Genomic DNA, 11793 nt, shown 5'->3' on the forward strand with positions numbered 1-11793 from the left:
TTTTGGATAGTGGTCCTTTATTCAATAGGTCCCTTGCATATATTTTCTCCCAGTCTGTGGCTAGTCTTCTCAGTCCCTTAACATTGTCTTTCACAGAGCAGAAATTTTTTATTTTAATGAAATCTGCTTATCAACTATTTCTTTTTTGGATCATGCCTTTGATGTTTTATCTAAAAAGCCATCATGAAATCCAAGTGTACCTAGATTTTTCTCCTATGCTATCTCTTAGGAGTTTTATAGTTTTGCATTTTTACATTTAGTTAATTTTGAATTAAGTTTTGGGAATAAAGCCTGTGTCTAGACACTTTCTCTTTTGCATGTGTATATCCAGTTGTGTCAGCATCATTTGATGAAAAAACTATCTTTTTTCAATTTTATTGCCTTTGCTCCTTTGTGAAAGAGCAGTTGACTGTATTTATGAGGGCCCATTTCTGGGGTTTTTATCTGTTCCATTGATCCATTTATCTATTCTTTCATCAATACCGCACTGTCTTGTTACTGTAGCTTTCCTGTGAGTCTCGAAGTTGGTAGTGTAGTGTTCTATCTGTCTATGTTTTTCTCTTTCAATATTGAGTTGGCTACTCTGGAGTTTTTGCTTCTCCATATAAACTTTAGAATTATCCATTTCTATAAAATAACCTACTGAGATTTTAATTGGGATTGTATTGAATCTATAGATCAAGTTGGGAAGAATAGACATCTTGACAATATTGAGTCCTTCCATGACTTGAAATATCTCTTTTTATTTAATAGTTTGACTATTCAGTTTTACGGTTTTCCTATCACATAGATCTTTTATTTGTTAGATTTATAACCTACGTATTTCATTTTGAGAGGGTGCTGATGTAAATAGTATTGTGTTTTTATTTTTAAAAAGATTTTATTTATGTATTTTTGTGAGAGAGAGAGAGAGGAGAGAGAGAACGAGCACAAGCTGGGGGGAGGGACAGAGGGAGAAGTAGACTCTTCGCTGAGCAAGGAGTCCAATGCGATATGGGACTCAATCCCAGGACCCCAAGATCCTGACCTGAGCTGAAGGCAGATGCTTAGCCAACTAAACCACCCAGGCATCCAGTATTGTGTTTTTAATTTCAAATTCCACTTGTTCATTACTGGTATATAGTAAAGCAATTTATTTTTGTATATTATAATTGCATCCTATGACCTTGCAGTAATTGCTAATTAGTTTCAGGAGGTTTTTTGGAGATTCTTCCAGATTTTCTATGTAGAAAATTTGTCTAGTGTTTTTCTGAATCTACTGATGTGATCAATGATGATATCATCAATAGCATGTAATATGAGGATTATACTAATTGATTTTTGAATGTTGAATCAGTCTTGCATGTTTGGGATAAATCACACTTGGTCAGTGTGTTTCTTTCTAAACTTTTTTTGGTTTAATTTGTGAATATTTTGTTGAGGATTTTGCATCTATGTTTATGAGAGATATTGATCTTGTAATGGCTTGATTTGGTTTTGGTATTAGGGTAGCACTGGTCTCCTAGAATGAATTAGAAAGTATTTCTTGTGCTTCTATCCTCTGAAAGAGATTGCAGAGAACTGGTATAATTTCTTTCTTAAATGTTTGGTAGAATTCACCATGAACCCATCTGGACCTGGTGCTGTTTGTTTCGGAAAGTTATTATTTATTTAATTCCTAACTAAATATTGGCCTATTCAGATTGTCCATTTCTTCTTGTGTCAGTTTGGACAAATCGTGTCTTTCAGGGAATTGGTCCATTTCATCCATATTATCAACTTTGTGGACATAGAGTTGTTCTTTGTTTTCTTTAGCATCCTTTCAATATCCACAGGATCTATAGTTATGACCCCTTTTACATTTATGATACTAGTCATTTGTGTCCTCTCTTTTTCTTGGTTAGCGTGAATAGAAGTTTATTATTTTACTCATCTTTTCAAAGAATCAGCTTTTAATTTCACTGATTTTAATTTCATTGATTTTGTATTTTCAATTTCATTATTTTCTGCTCTAATTCTTATTTATTTTCTTCTGCTTACTTTGGATTTAACTTGCTCTTCTTTTTCTAGTTTCCTATGGTAGCCATATAGACTATTGATTTTTATGTCTTTCTTCTATTTTAATATATGCATTAATGTTATAAATTTCACTCTAAGCATAACCTTTGTTGCAGCTCACAGATTTTGTTGTATTTACTTTCTAATTCTTAGTGGTTCCAAGAATAAGTTTGACCTTAAGAAATTTAATGAATTTGGTGAATGAATCCTGGGGTAATAAACCTTGTGGATGAGTGAAGTTTTGCAGAAAGCAGGTGTCACTTTCCATGAGTAAAGGAATAAAGAAGGGCTTTATATTTAGGAGAGAAAAGTAAAACTGGGGTCAAGACATAAGGTTAGGAACTGGGGTGGCTATAGTATATTGCCTGTAAAGACTTAGTTTGGGGGATTTTTTTGACTATGGAAATATTAGGTGGATGACCAAACAATTAAAACAAATAATTAAAAATAGAACTATCATCAATACCCAGCAATCTTGCTTCTTGTTTTTATTCAAAGAATTGGAATCAGGATTTCAAAGACATGCTTTGCACTCTTATGTTCACTGTGGCATTATTCACAATGGCCAAAATACGGAAACTACCTGAATATCCATCAATAGGTGAATGGGTAAAGAAAATGTGGTATACACATACAATAGAATATGATTCAGCCTTAAAAAAAGAAGGAAGTCCTACCATTTGTAACAACATGGATAGACCTGGAGGACATTGCACCAAGTGAAGTAAGTCAGACACATGAAGACAAATACTGTATAATCTCACTACATGTAAAACCTAAAATAGTCAAACTCATAGAAACAGAGGTACAGTGGTGACTGCCAGAGGCTGGGACTGAGAGGATATGGGGAAGTGGTAACTAAAGGCTACAAAGTTTCAATTATGTAAGATAAATAAGTTCTAGAGATCTACTATACAGTAGCAGATGATTACATAACAAAGATATTATTATTATTATTATTATTATTATTACGATATCATTATTATCACAAAGTAGGTGGGATGCCTTGGGCAATGATGAGTATGTCTATGACCTTGATGGTAGTGATGGTTTCATGAGTGTACATTTACATCGAGACTCTTTGAGTTGTATACATTAAATATGTATATAGCCTTTTACATGTCAATTATACCTCAACAAAAAAGAAAGAGAGAGAAAAAAATATAGAAATGAGAGAGCAATGAAGAGAAGTGAGGTTCACTTTTTCATCTTTTCTTCTATGGAATCCTTTGAAAAGGTGGCAGTGACAGATCAAAGAGAAGGGAGGAGAACTATATAGATCTCAGGTGAGTAGCAATCAGGGATGATTCAGAAACAAATATAAACTAAAAAATCTCTTCTGTTTACTAAATATACCATAGGGAGATAACTTTTAATGGGAAGAAAAATCTGATTCTTGGGTCATTTATGGAAAGGACACTGCTGCCTTCATAATACAATCATCTATTTTCTTTTTGTATTGTAGGAGGATCCATTCCATTACAGCTATATTATATTTCTTTCTAAACATAGATATGAACTATCAGCAAGTAAGGGATGCTCAGTGATTCTTTAATCACAGCATATTGCAGAATTACTTCCTTTTCCTAATTTCTGTTTCTATGAATGATTTACAGAGTTGTGCAACACACAGATGACACATGGAAATCAGAATTATTGTTTCTACATAGACCACATTGTTTCTTGCCTGTAAATTGTCTCCAACTGGCTTTGAAAAGAACATTGCTTCACACTGCTTTCAATCAAGGGAAGCTACCTGAGAGCATTTACACTGAATATTCAGTAGAGTCTATTTCTGTGCTTTTTCATCATGCCATTCAGATGGACTTTATCAGTCAGTGTTTCTTCAAGAACGGGTGCTGGAGAGTTTAGAATTCTTGCAATGAAAAGATAGAGGAAGAAAAATACAAAAACCAAATGTTTAGAAGAAATCTGGGGCATCCTAAAAGTCACCGTAATTAAAACACAGCAGTTTGTAATTATTCTGAAGGGGAAAAAACAGTAAGAAAGGCTCAAAAATACTAATGTGGTTACCCAAGGTCCTGCCACATTAATTCAAATTGACTTAGATATGATATCCTCAGATGGGCTGAAAACTAGTTGGAAGGCTTAAAACAAAAGAAAAGCAATATAATGAGGTGGAAAAAACAGTGGGTTTGGAGTCACTGGAGTATGGTTGGTTCTGCCATTGACTAACCGACTGACCTTTGGCAATTCATGGAACTTCTTTGTGACTCAAATTTTGAAACTGCAAAACAGGATACTACCACTTAACCTTGGGTTTAAAGAATGTGTGTGAAGGTTATTTTCTATTTTCAAACGTTGCTCTCCACACCCTTCTATCCCATCTTTCCATCCATCCAGGACAACCTCCTGCCTCACTTCTTCACCAGCCACCTGCTTCATCTTCATGTGTGTATTCAAATTCTTCCTTAGCATAAGCCTCCAAATTTACATTTTTAAAAATATTTCCTAAAGCCAGCATTCAGTGTCATTTAAGAAACAACCCATGAGGGAAAAAAACAAAACAAAACAAAACAAAACAACAAAACCCATGAGTATATTTATGTTCAGTGTTTCTTCAAATTATACTTCAAGTTAAGAAAAAAAATGATTCCTCTCATTATTTCTTGCTGTTAATTTACCATTCACAACTCCTTGGCTCCTACCATTAGCTAAACTTAATTTGCTGTTCAAATTCTTGTTATATGGGGAGAGGTTAACATAAAGGGGCTTATTGAAGTGTTGCTTTGATAAAGTCAGAGTCCTCTCTGTCATGGTCGAGAGATGTTCTCCTAGTGCTCAGGAATAATGATTGTAATTGTGTTTCAGTAGAAGTTCTCAAACTTTATCATGTGTTAGAGTCATCTGGAAAACAAGTAAAAAATGAAAATTACTGACGCCTCTTCAGAAGATTCTGACTTGGAACATTTAGGTAGAGAACCAGGCATTTGCATTGTTAACAAATATCCCTGGTGATTTTGATGCAGGCGATCCACCGACTACTCCTCCAAAAGTGCTACTAGAGATTATGTAGGCTATTCCAAGAGCAGTTGGGAGTTTTAAATCCTTGTGGCTTAAAAAAGAATATTTTCTAAAGAAAAATATTTGCAAAAGGAAGGATTTTTTTTTATATTAAAAAATGTGGTGTCTATCATCAGAGCACAGACTGGAGTTTGGATGGTATTTGTTCATGTGATTCCTATGTGTCTCAAGAAGTTAATTAATTTTACGGTCATAATATGTAGCGTAACAGCATTATCCATTCCAAGCAGGTATCATAGGGATGAAATGCATGTAAAATGAAAACACCTTAGTTGTAAAAAGTACGATGGTATTAAGTATTGATAATTTCAAGAGCTAGATTGTTCAACTAAATGAAGAAAAGCTAAGACCAGGTTTTCCACTAATTAGTGTTTTCACCTACATAAAGTACAAAGGGTATGTTTGTCAGCACCCAGGGTCAAACCTAGGCCAGAGACAGGCTCAGATGCAACTAAGAAACATCTATGTGATTGCTTAGCAGTTTTCTGGCATTCACAGTAATTTAATAGAACCTGTGCTTGACTTAGTACAAAGAATTACCAAAACAATGTAATGCAACGTATAAATACAATTTAATGGCAATTTTTTTTTCTTATTGCACTAACTCATTTCAGACAACTTCAGTCCATCCTTCAAAAGAAAGAAAAGTTACCAATTATAGACTAGCTGGAAATGAATTCAATGAGATTTTCAGATGATCTGGGAGCCATTTTTTATTCTGTGCGAGATAGTGGCAGAGAGACCACAACAGCACTGATTATAAATTTATTCTGTCTGGATTTGGGAATTTAGTGAAAGATCAACTGAAAAATGTGGTGGCTTTTATCTTTCTCTCTCTGCCTCTACCGCTTCAAATGTACATATATATATATACATGCATGTCTGTACCATTCACATAGGCCGAATGCCTGACAACGCATGTCATATACACCCACTATGTGTGTGTGTCTACCTGCCATTTTAAGATGAACATATATTTTTTGGCAAGAGAATAAGTTTTTAGTACAATTTTTCAACTTTGAACGCTTAAACACAATCCTGGGAAGTACTTTTATAGCAATCTCGAGGCAAAGGTTTTATCCTCACCATGTCAATATCCCTGCTATCTTGTGTAGTGTCTACAAACATCAGACCTGGATCAATATTAATAATTGTTGATGCTGATGTGATCTTCTTTGGAAAAACAAGACCCCAGATAGGGCTTGATAAGATACTCAGGGAAGTTATAGGGTAAACAGGCCAGATTTTCTCCTGAGGTGTGTTTTATCTTGTCTATTTACATTAAGATAACCAGGTTATGAGGCAACAATAGAAAGCTCCCAGAACTCAGTGACTTGCACAAAAAAAGGTTTAGTTCTCATTCAGTTAAGATAATTTGCGGATGTAGGAGACCCTTCAAGCCAACTCTCCTTCATGTGGCAGCTCTGTGACGTAGATCCACAATCTCAACACTAGGTCTCTGGCCCTGCCACTCAGCATGGGAAGACAGTGTTGGGTGGGCGGCAGGAGTTCAACGTTTTGGCCTGGACGTGGTGCACATCACCTCTGTGAAGCCTATGATGAAGCCCGTTAGCACCGTAGCGCTGCTCCACCTCACTCCCGTGCTTTAGGGAAATGGATTGTAGCCTATGTCCCAGAAACAGAGGAGAATTGGGTAGAATAAGAGCAGAAGTCTCTACCATAGAGTTTATATGTGTTCCAAGGAAATATGTAACAGAGAAATAGGCTTCTTTGAAGAGGGGAGAAACATAAAGAAAAATAAAGAAACTCCTTACTCATAAATGAATAACTGATTTTAGATGATGATTATTAAGAACTTCACAATTTGAATGAATTTTTTAATCTAACTAAAGCCAACTTTAAGCTTAATGTGAGTTTGTTTTAAAACAACAAAGTACAAAAATGCCATGTATCTGGGGCTCCTGGGTGGCTCAGTGGTTGAGCATCTGCCTTCGGCCCAGGGTGTGACCCCGGGGTCCTGAGGTCAAGTCCCGCATCAGGCTCCCTGCAGAGGGCTTGCTTCTCCCTCTGCCTATGTCTCTGCCTCTTTGTCTCTCTTGTGGGGAAAAAAAAAAAAAAAAAAAGCCATCTATTTAACACTTTAAAGCAATCTCTTTTCTGTTTATAATTAAATAAAAAATGGAAATAATAGTAGAACCTGGGAAGATAGAAGGCCCAAAGGGGAGCTGATAAAATGCTATTCTGAGGTAAGTTTTCATTCCTTCACTGAATATATGGTCTACAATCATGGAGACTTCGATTAAAGCAATTTTCCCTCCCTTTGATGCTATACATTTTTTTCCTTAAGGAATTCTTAGAAAAAAATGTTATAATGTAATTATGATTTAAATTCACGTTAGATCAAAGCTTGAAGTTTTGTACCAGTGTACTTTCTGGTCATCCCAGAGTTTCTATAAAATGGTGGCCCGAATTGAGCTGATTCTCTGAGAGTCCTCTAGAATAGTTTTCTCTGGGACGTTTTACCAACACCAGAACCTTCATGGATTAAAAAGTGGACTGATCCCAAGCCTGACACATAAAGCTGACACAAATAATTTAGAATTAAATTGTTAACATAATTTATGACAGTTTCCTCCTTAGTCACAGAAGTGTGATCAAACTTAACTGGTCCAGCTATTGGAGTTGGCTACAGATTTTTGAACGAGAAGAAGAAATCGAATGAATTTATAAGAAATGGAAGCCTAGCTTAATTTTAACTTTTTTTTGTGAAAGCACCTTTAATATTATATTTAATCTTCTTGTGTGACTATCATTTAGGATAGTTTAAAATACTGTCTGCCATGGGAGAACTCAAATGCAATACTTTCTGTATGTGCTGGACTAGGTCAAGTCTGAATTCCCCTCCAGACCTAGGATTTGATGTGTAGACAGAGCGTGCAATTTTGCAATCTGCCAAGCCAGAAGAGGATTTAATATTACATTCAAAACTGTGCTCAGATCGTCAAAAAATGTTCAATAAAATAACATTGCAAATCATACTCAGTCAAACTAGCTGGCAAAGGTAGCATGACAAAATTGAGAAATAAAGCATATGGGATGTAGTGTTATTTACATGTTTTTAGGGCTTACGCTCTGGGTGGCTCGCTATTTACAAGACAGCAGTTTCCACCCTTCCCCTCTGCTTTAGGTTTGAGACAAGGCCAAGTTCTCCATCTGACTTCATATGACTGTGGTCTAGTTCAGATTAGTATTTGTCACCACTCTTCACAGTAGAAGGAATGCAGCAGACTGGGCAAAGAAGAGGAGGAGGGGGGCTGAGATTAAGAGACTCACTCTGTTGAAGGTTAACATACCTGAGACATTCACAACAGTGAATTCTGGAGGCTGCATGGCAGTCAGATGTTCACAGTTAAATTTCAGGGAAAGAGTTGAAGGAAAGAGCATTTTAGGATTCTCAAAATATTTGCTACCACCAGAAGAAAAAGTCGTTCAGTAAAGCATTATTATGCTCCCTCTCTGAAGATGTTTTGCAGAATTCTAAGCTGCTTAGAAGCTAATGAGACATCTGGCTGAAAGATGGCAGATCATAAATACTTTTTAAATAAACTGAGACATGGTTTCTCAGAAGAGAAAAACTACCATTCAGAACAAATGAAGCAATATGACACACATATTTCTAAAAGCTAAAAAATGACATCCTATCAATATGAAAAAAACATTAACAATATGAATATAACACAAGTATTTCTAAAAGCTAAAATGACCTATCACTATGAAAAATATTAGCAAAAATATTAAAAAAATTTTTTTTAAATGAGAAATTTTAGAGTGGAGATCATGTAAACACACAGCACTTTTTTTTTTTTTTAAGATTTTACATATTTATTCATGAAAGACACAGAGAGAGATTGGCAGAAACATAGGCAGAGGGAGAAGCAGGCTTCCTGCAGGGAGCCTGATGGTGAACTGGATCCCAGAACCCCGGATCACACACTGAGCCGAAGGCAGAAGCTCAACCACTGAGTCACACAGGTGCCCACGTGCTTTTTTTCCTTTACAAATACAGAATATAAACTCTTAATTATGGGCCAGGCATTGTTTTAATGGCTTTACATGTATTAATCTTCTAACAACCTTATCGAGTTCTACTGTGTTTCTAAAATGGAGGAAACTGAGGCATGGTAAGGTTAAATATTAAGCTGGCAAATGATGAATGTGAGACTTAAAAGTAGATAGCCTGGCTCCATCCTGAATAAACTACCAACGCACATCTTCTCTCAGTGAAGTTTTGCAATGAGGACAATATCGAGTATTTCCAAATTACTAAATATGTGATGGAATTTATGCTATTAGTATCACTGGTGGGCTAAATCAATTTCAATTAATAGGTAAGATTTGAGGAAAGGAACTTGTCATCCTTGGCTCTCTGTTGTGATCTATGACTAGGATTTAGAACAGAATTACATTACATTATATAGCCATTTCTACTTTTCTATGCTGAAAATGTAAGGTTATAATAATGCTCACCATGCTATTAAGTTATTGATTTGGACTGGTGATTTCCCTTGAGAATTGATTAGAACTTGAGAGAAGATGAGTTTTTTGGAAGAACCTTTATTGCTACATTTATGTGAGCTAATCTTGTAATAGTTGATTTCCTGATTTTATATTCCAGCCAGGCTTTCTTATCAGCTAGCTAATGTTACTGTATTAATGTTACTACATCAGAGTATTAAGCAGTATTGATGTGCTTGAGCTGTGGAACATGTCTTTTCCCACCAGGTAAACAATAGCAATTAAATGGAATTTGGCTTAAAAGGGAAATGATTTTCCCACCACTATGCCCTATCAGCATAAACTTGGGACACTCCAAGAAGCCACAGGGTTTAGAGCAGGCTTTGGTGATACACCACTCGGCATAATCTGGTTGCCAAGAGACTGTGCCTCAAGCTTGTACTGAGAAAGATCATCAGCATCCTTTCAAGGGAGATACATTACTAAAGTGAATCCAAACAGATTGAGTGGCTAGATTACATAAAATAGGTGAATGTGGCTGGCAAAAGGAAAGATCTCCCCTTTGGAAAAGCATGGCTTTGGCACTGGGTGGTCCAGGGTTGGAACTCCGCTTCATGCTTTACAAGCTGTGATCACTGGTGAGTTGCTGAACCTCTGTCAGCTTTAGTTTCCTCTTCTTTAAAAGAACTGTTAAAAGTATTAAGTGGATGTAATATGTCTAGCACAACGCGTGACACGTAATAGGAACTCAATAAATTATTTTTAAGTGAGAAGCTACTTCTCCACAAACTCAATGACTGGAAAAAGGGTATGAATAAAATATTTTTGAAAACTCATAACTAATTAAGACCCTTTTTTTTTTGTTGTTAATCTGAAATCCATTTTGGAAGTCTGAATTCTTATTATTCAATTTTTGAATAATGACTAATTTGAATTATTCTAAATTAATTGAATAATGAGGCTTTTCAATGTGCTTAATTTAAAAAATTAAAGTCATTTTGATCCTCATCACTCTCGAAAGCAAACCAAGACTGGGTCCATAGTAGTTCCTCAAATTTAGGAGATGAGTTTCTGATTTTTAGGGTAATTTTGGCCAAAGATCAGATAAACCCTTTTTATTTGCAGGCACAAAACTAGATGTTCCTAGCTCCAAGACTCATGCATTAGTCAGAATGGTTATTCAATAAGGTCTCTTGACTTTTACTTGTGATAAAATTAAATAACATATCAACAGCACAGATTCCCAGCCTTTTAGTGGTGATATGCCTTTCCTTAGAGTGCTTCACATGCCTTTATACTGGTGACATGTGTACTCCCAATCTTAAAAAGGGTGGAAGGAAACAAATTTAACTATGTTAAAAATCAGGAGAAATAACCTGGTTATTACTTCTTCCCTGACAAGGGAATTTCTAGATTCATATTCTCCAATATGGTAGCTACCAGTCACAGGTGGCTATCTAAATCTAAATTTAAATTAATTAAAATAAAATAATTTAATTTTCTCAGACACACTAGCCACATTCCAAGGGTTCGAGTCACATACACCAAGTAGCTACCATATTATACAATGCATATATAATATACAGTTTCCACCATCTCCATAAGTTCTATCAGGAAACATTGCTAAATGATTGGCAGTAAAGGTATCCAATTATAATTTGTCTTAGTCATTGAGCATGCTAAGATACAGGCTTCCTTTTATTTTCTCTTATTCTTTAAGAAGTTTGTAAAAATACTTACAGCACAAAATGTAAGCCTGGAGACCATCTTGTGCCTTTACTCTCATCCGTGTTTTGACTTACTTCATGGGAATGGAATTGCTCCAAATTTGTACTCCGTGTTCTAGATTTCATAAAGGAATGAAGCGTGGCCACCAGACAGTGATCTCAGTTTGTTGAAGCAAAGTTGATTGCCCAAGGGTTAACTGACACATTCCATCTCTCTAGTGTTTCTATTAGTCAATTGAATATATGCCAATTAGGACAGCTATTCAGAAAAGAACACGCTGAAACTGTTACCTAAGACAGGCAGTAGGCAACGAGATGGCTCTTTTCCTTCCTACTGCTCCTATTTGGAATCTCTTGGATTTTGCCATTTCCCTTCCCTCATGATACCAATCCCATCTTATTTAGGCTTCCTTCCTTGTTATTTGTCAGTGTGCACCACAATGGCATGATTGGCGGTGCCACATGGCAAGGAGAAAAAAGAGAAAATAAACTTTTCATGAGGGCTGAG

Source organism: Canis lupus, chromosome 27 (assembly GCF_003254725.2).
Source record: "Canis lupus dingo isolate Sandy chromosome 27, ASM325472v2, whole genome shotgun sequence".
Classification (NCBI taxonomy): domain Eukaryota; kingdom Metazoa; phylum Chordata; class Mammalia; order Carnivora; family Canidae; genus Canis; species Canis lupus.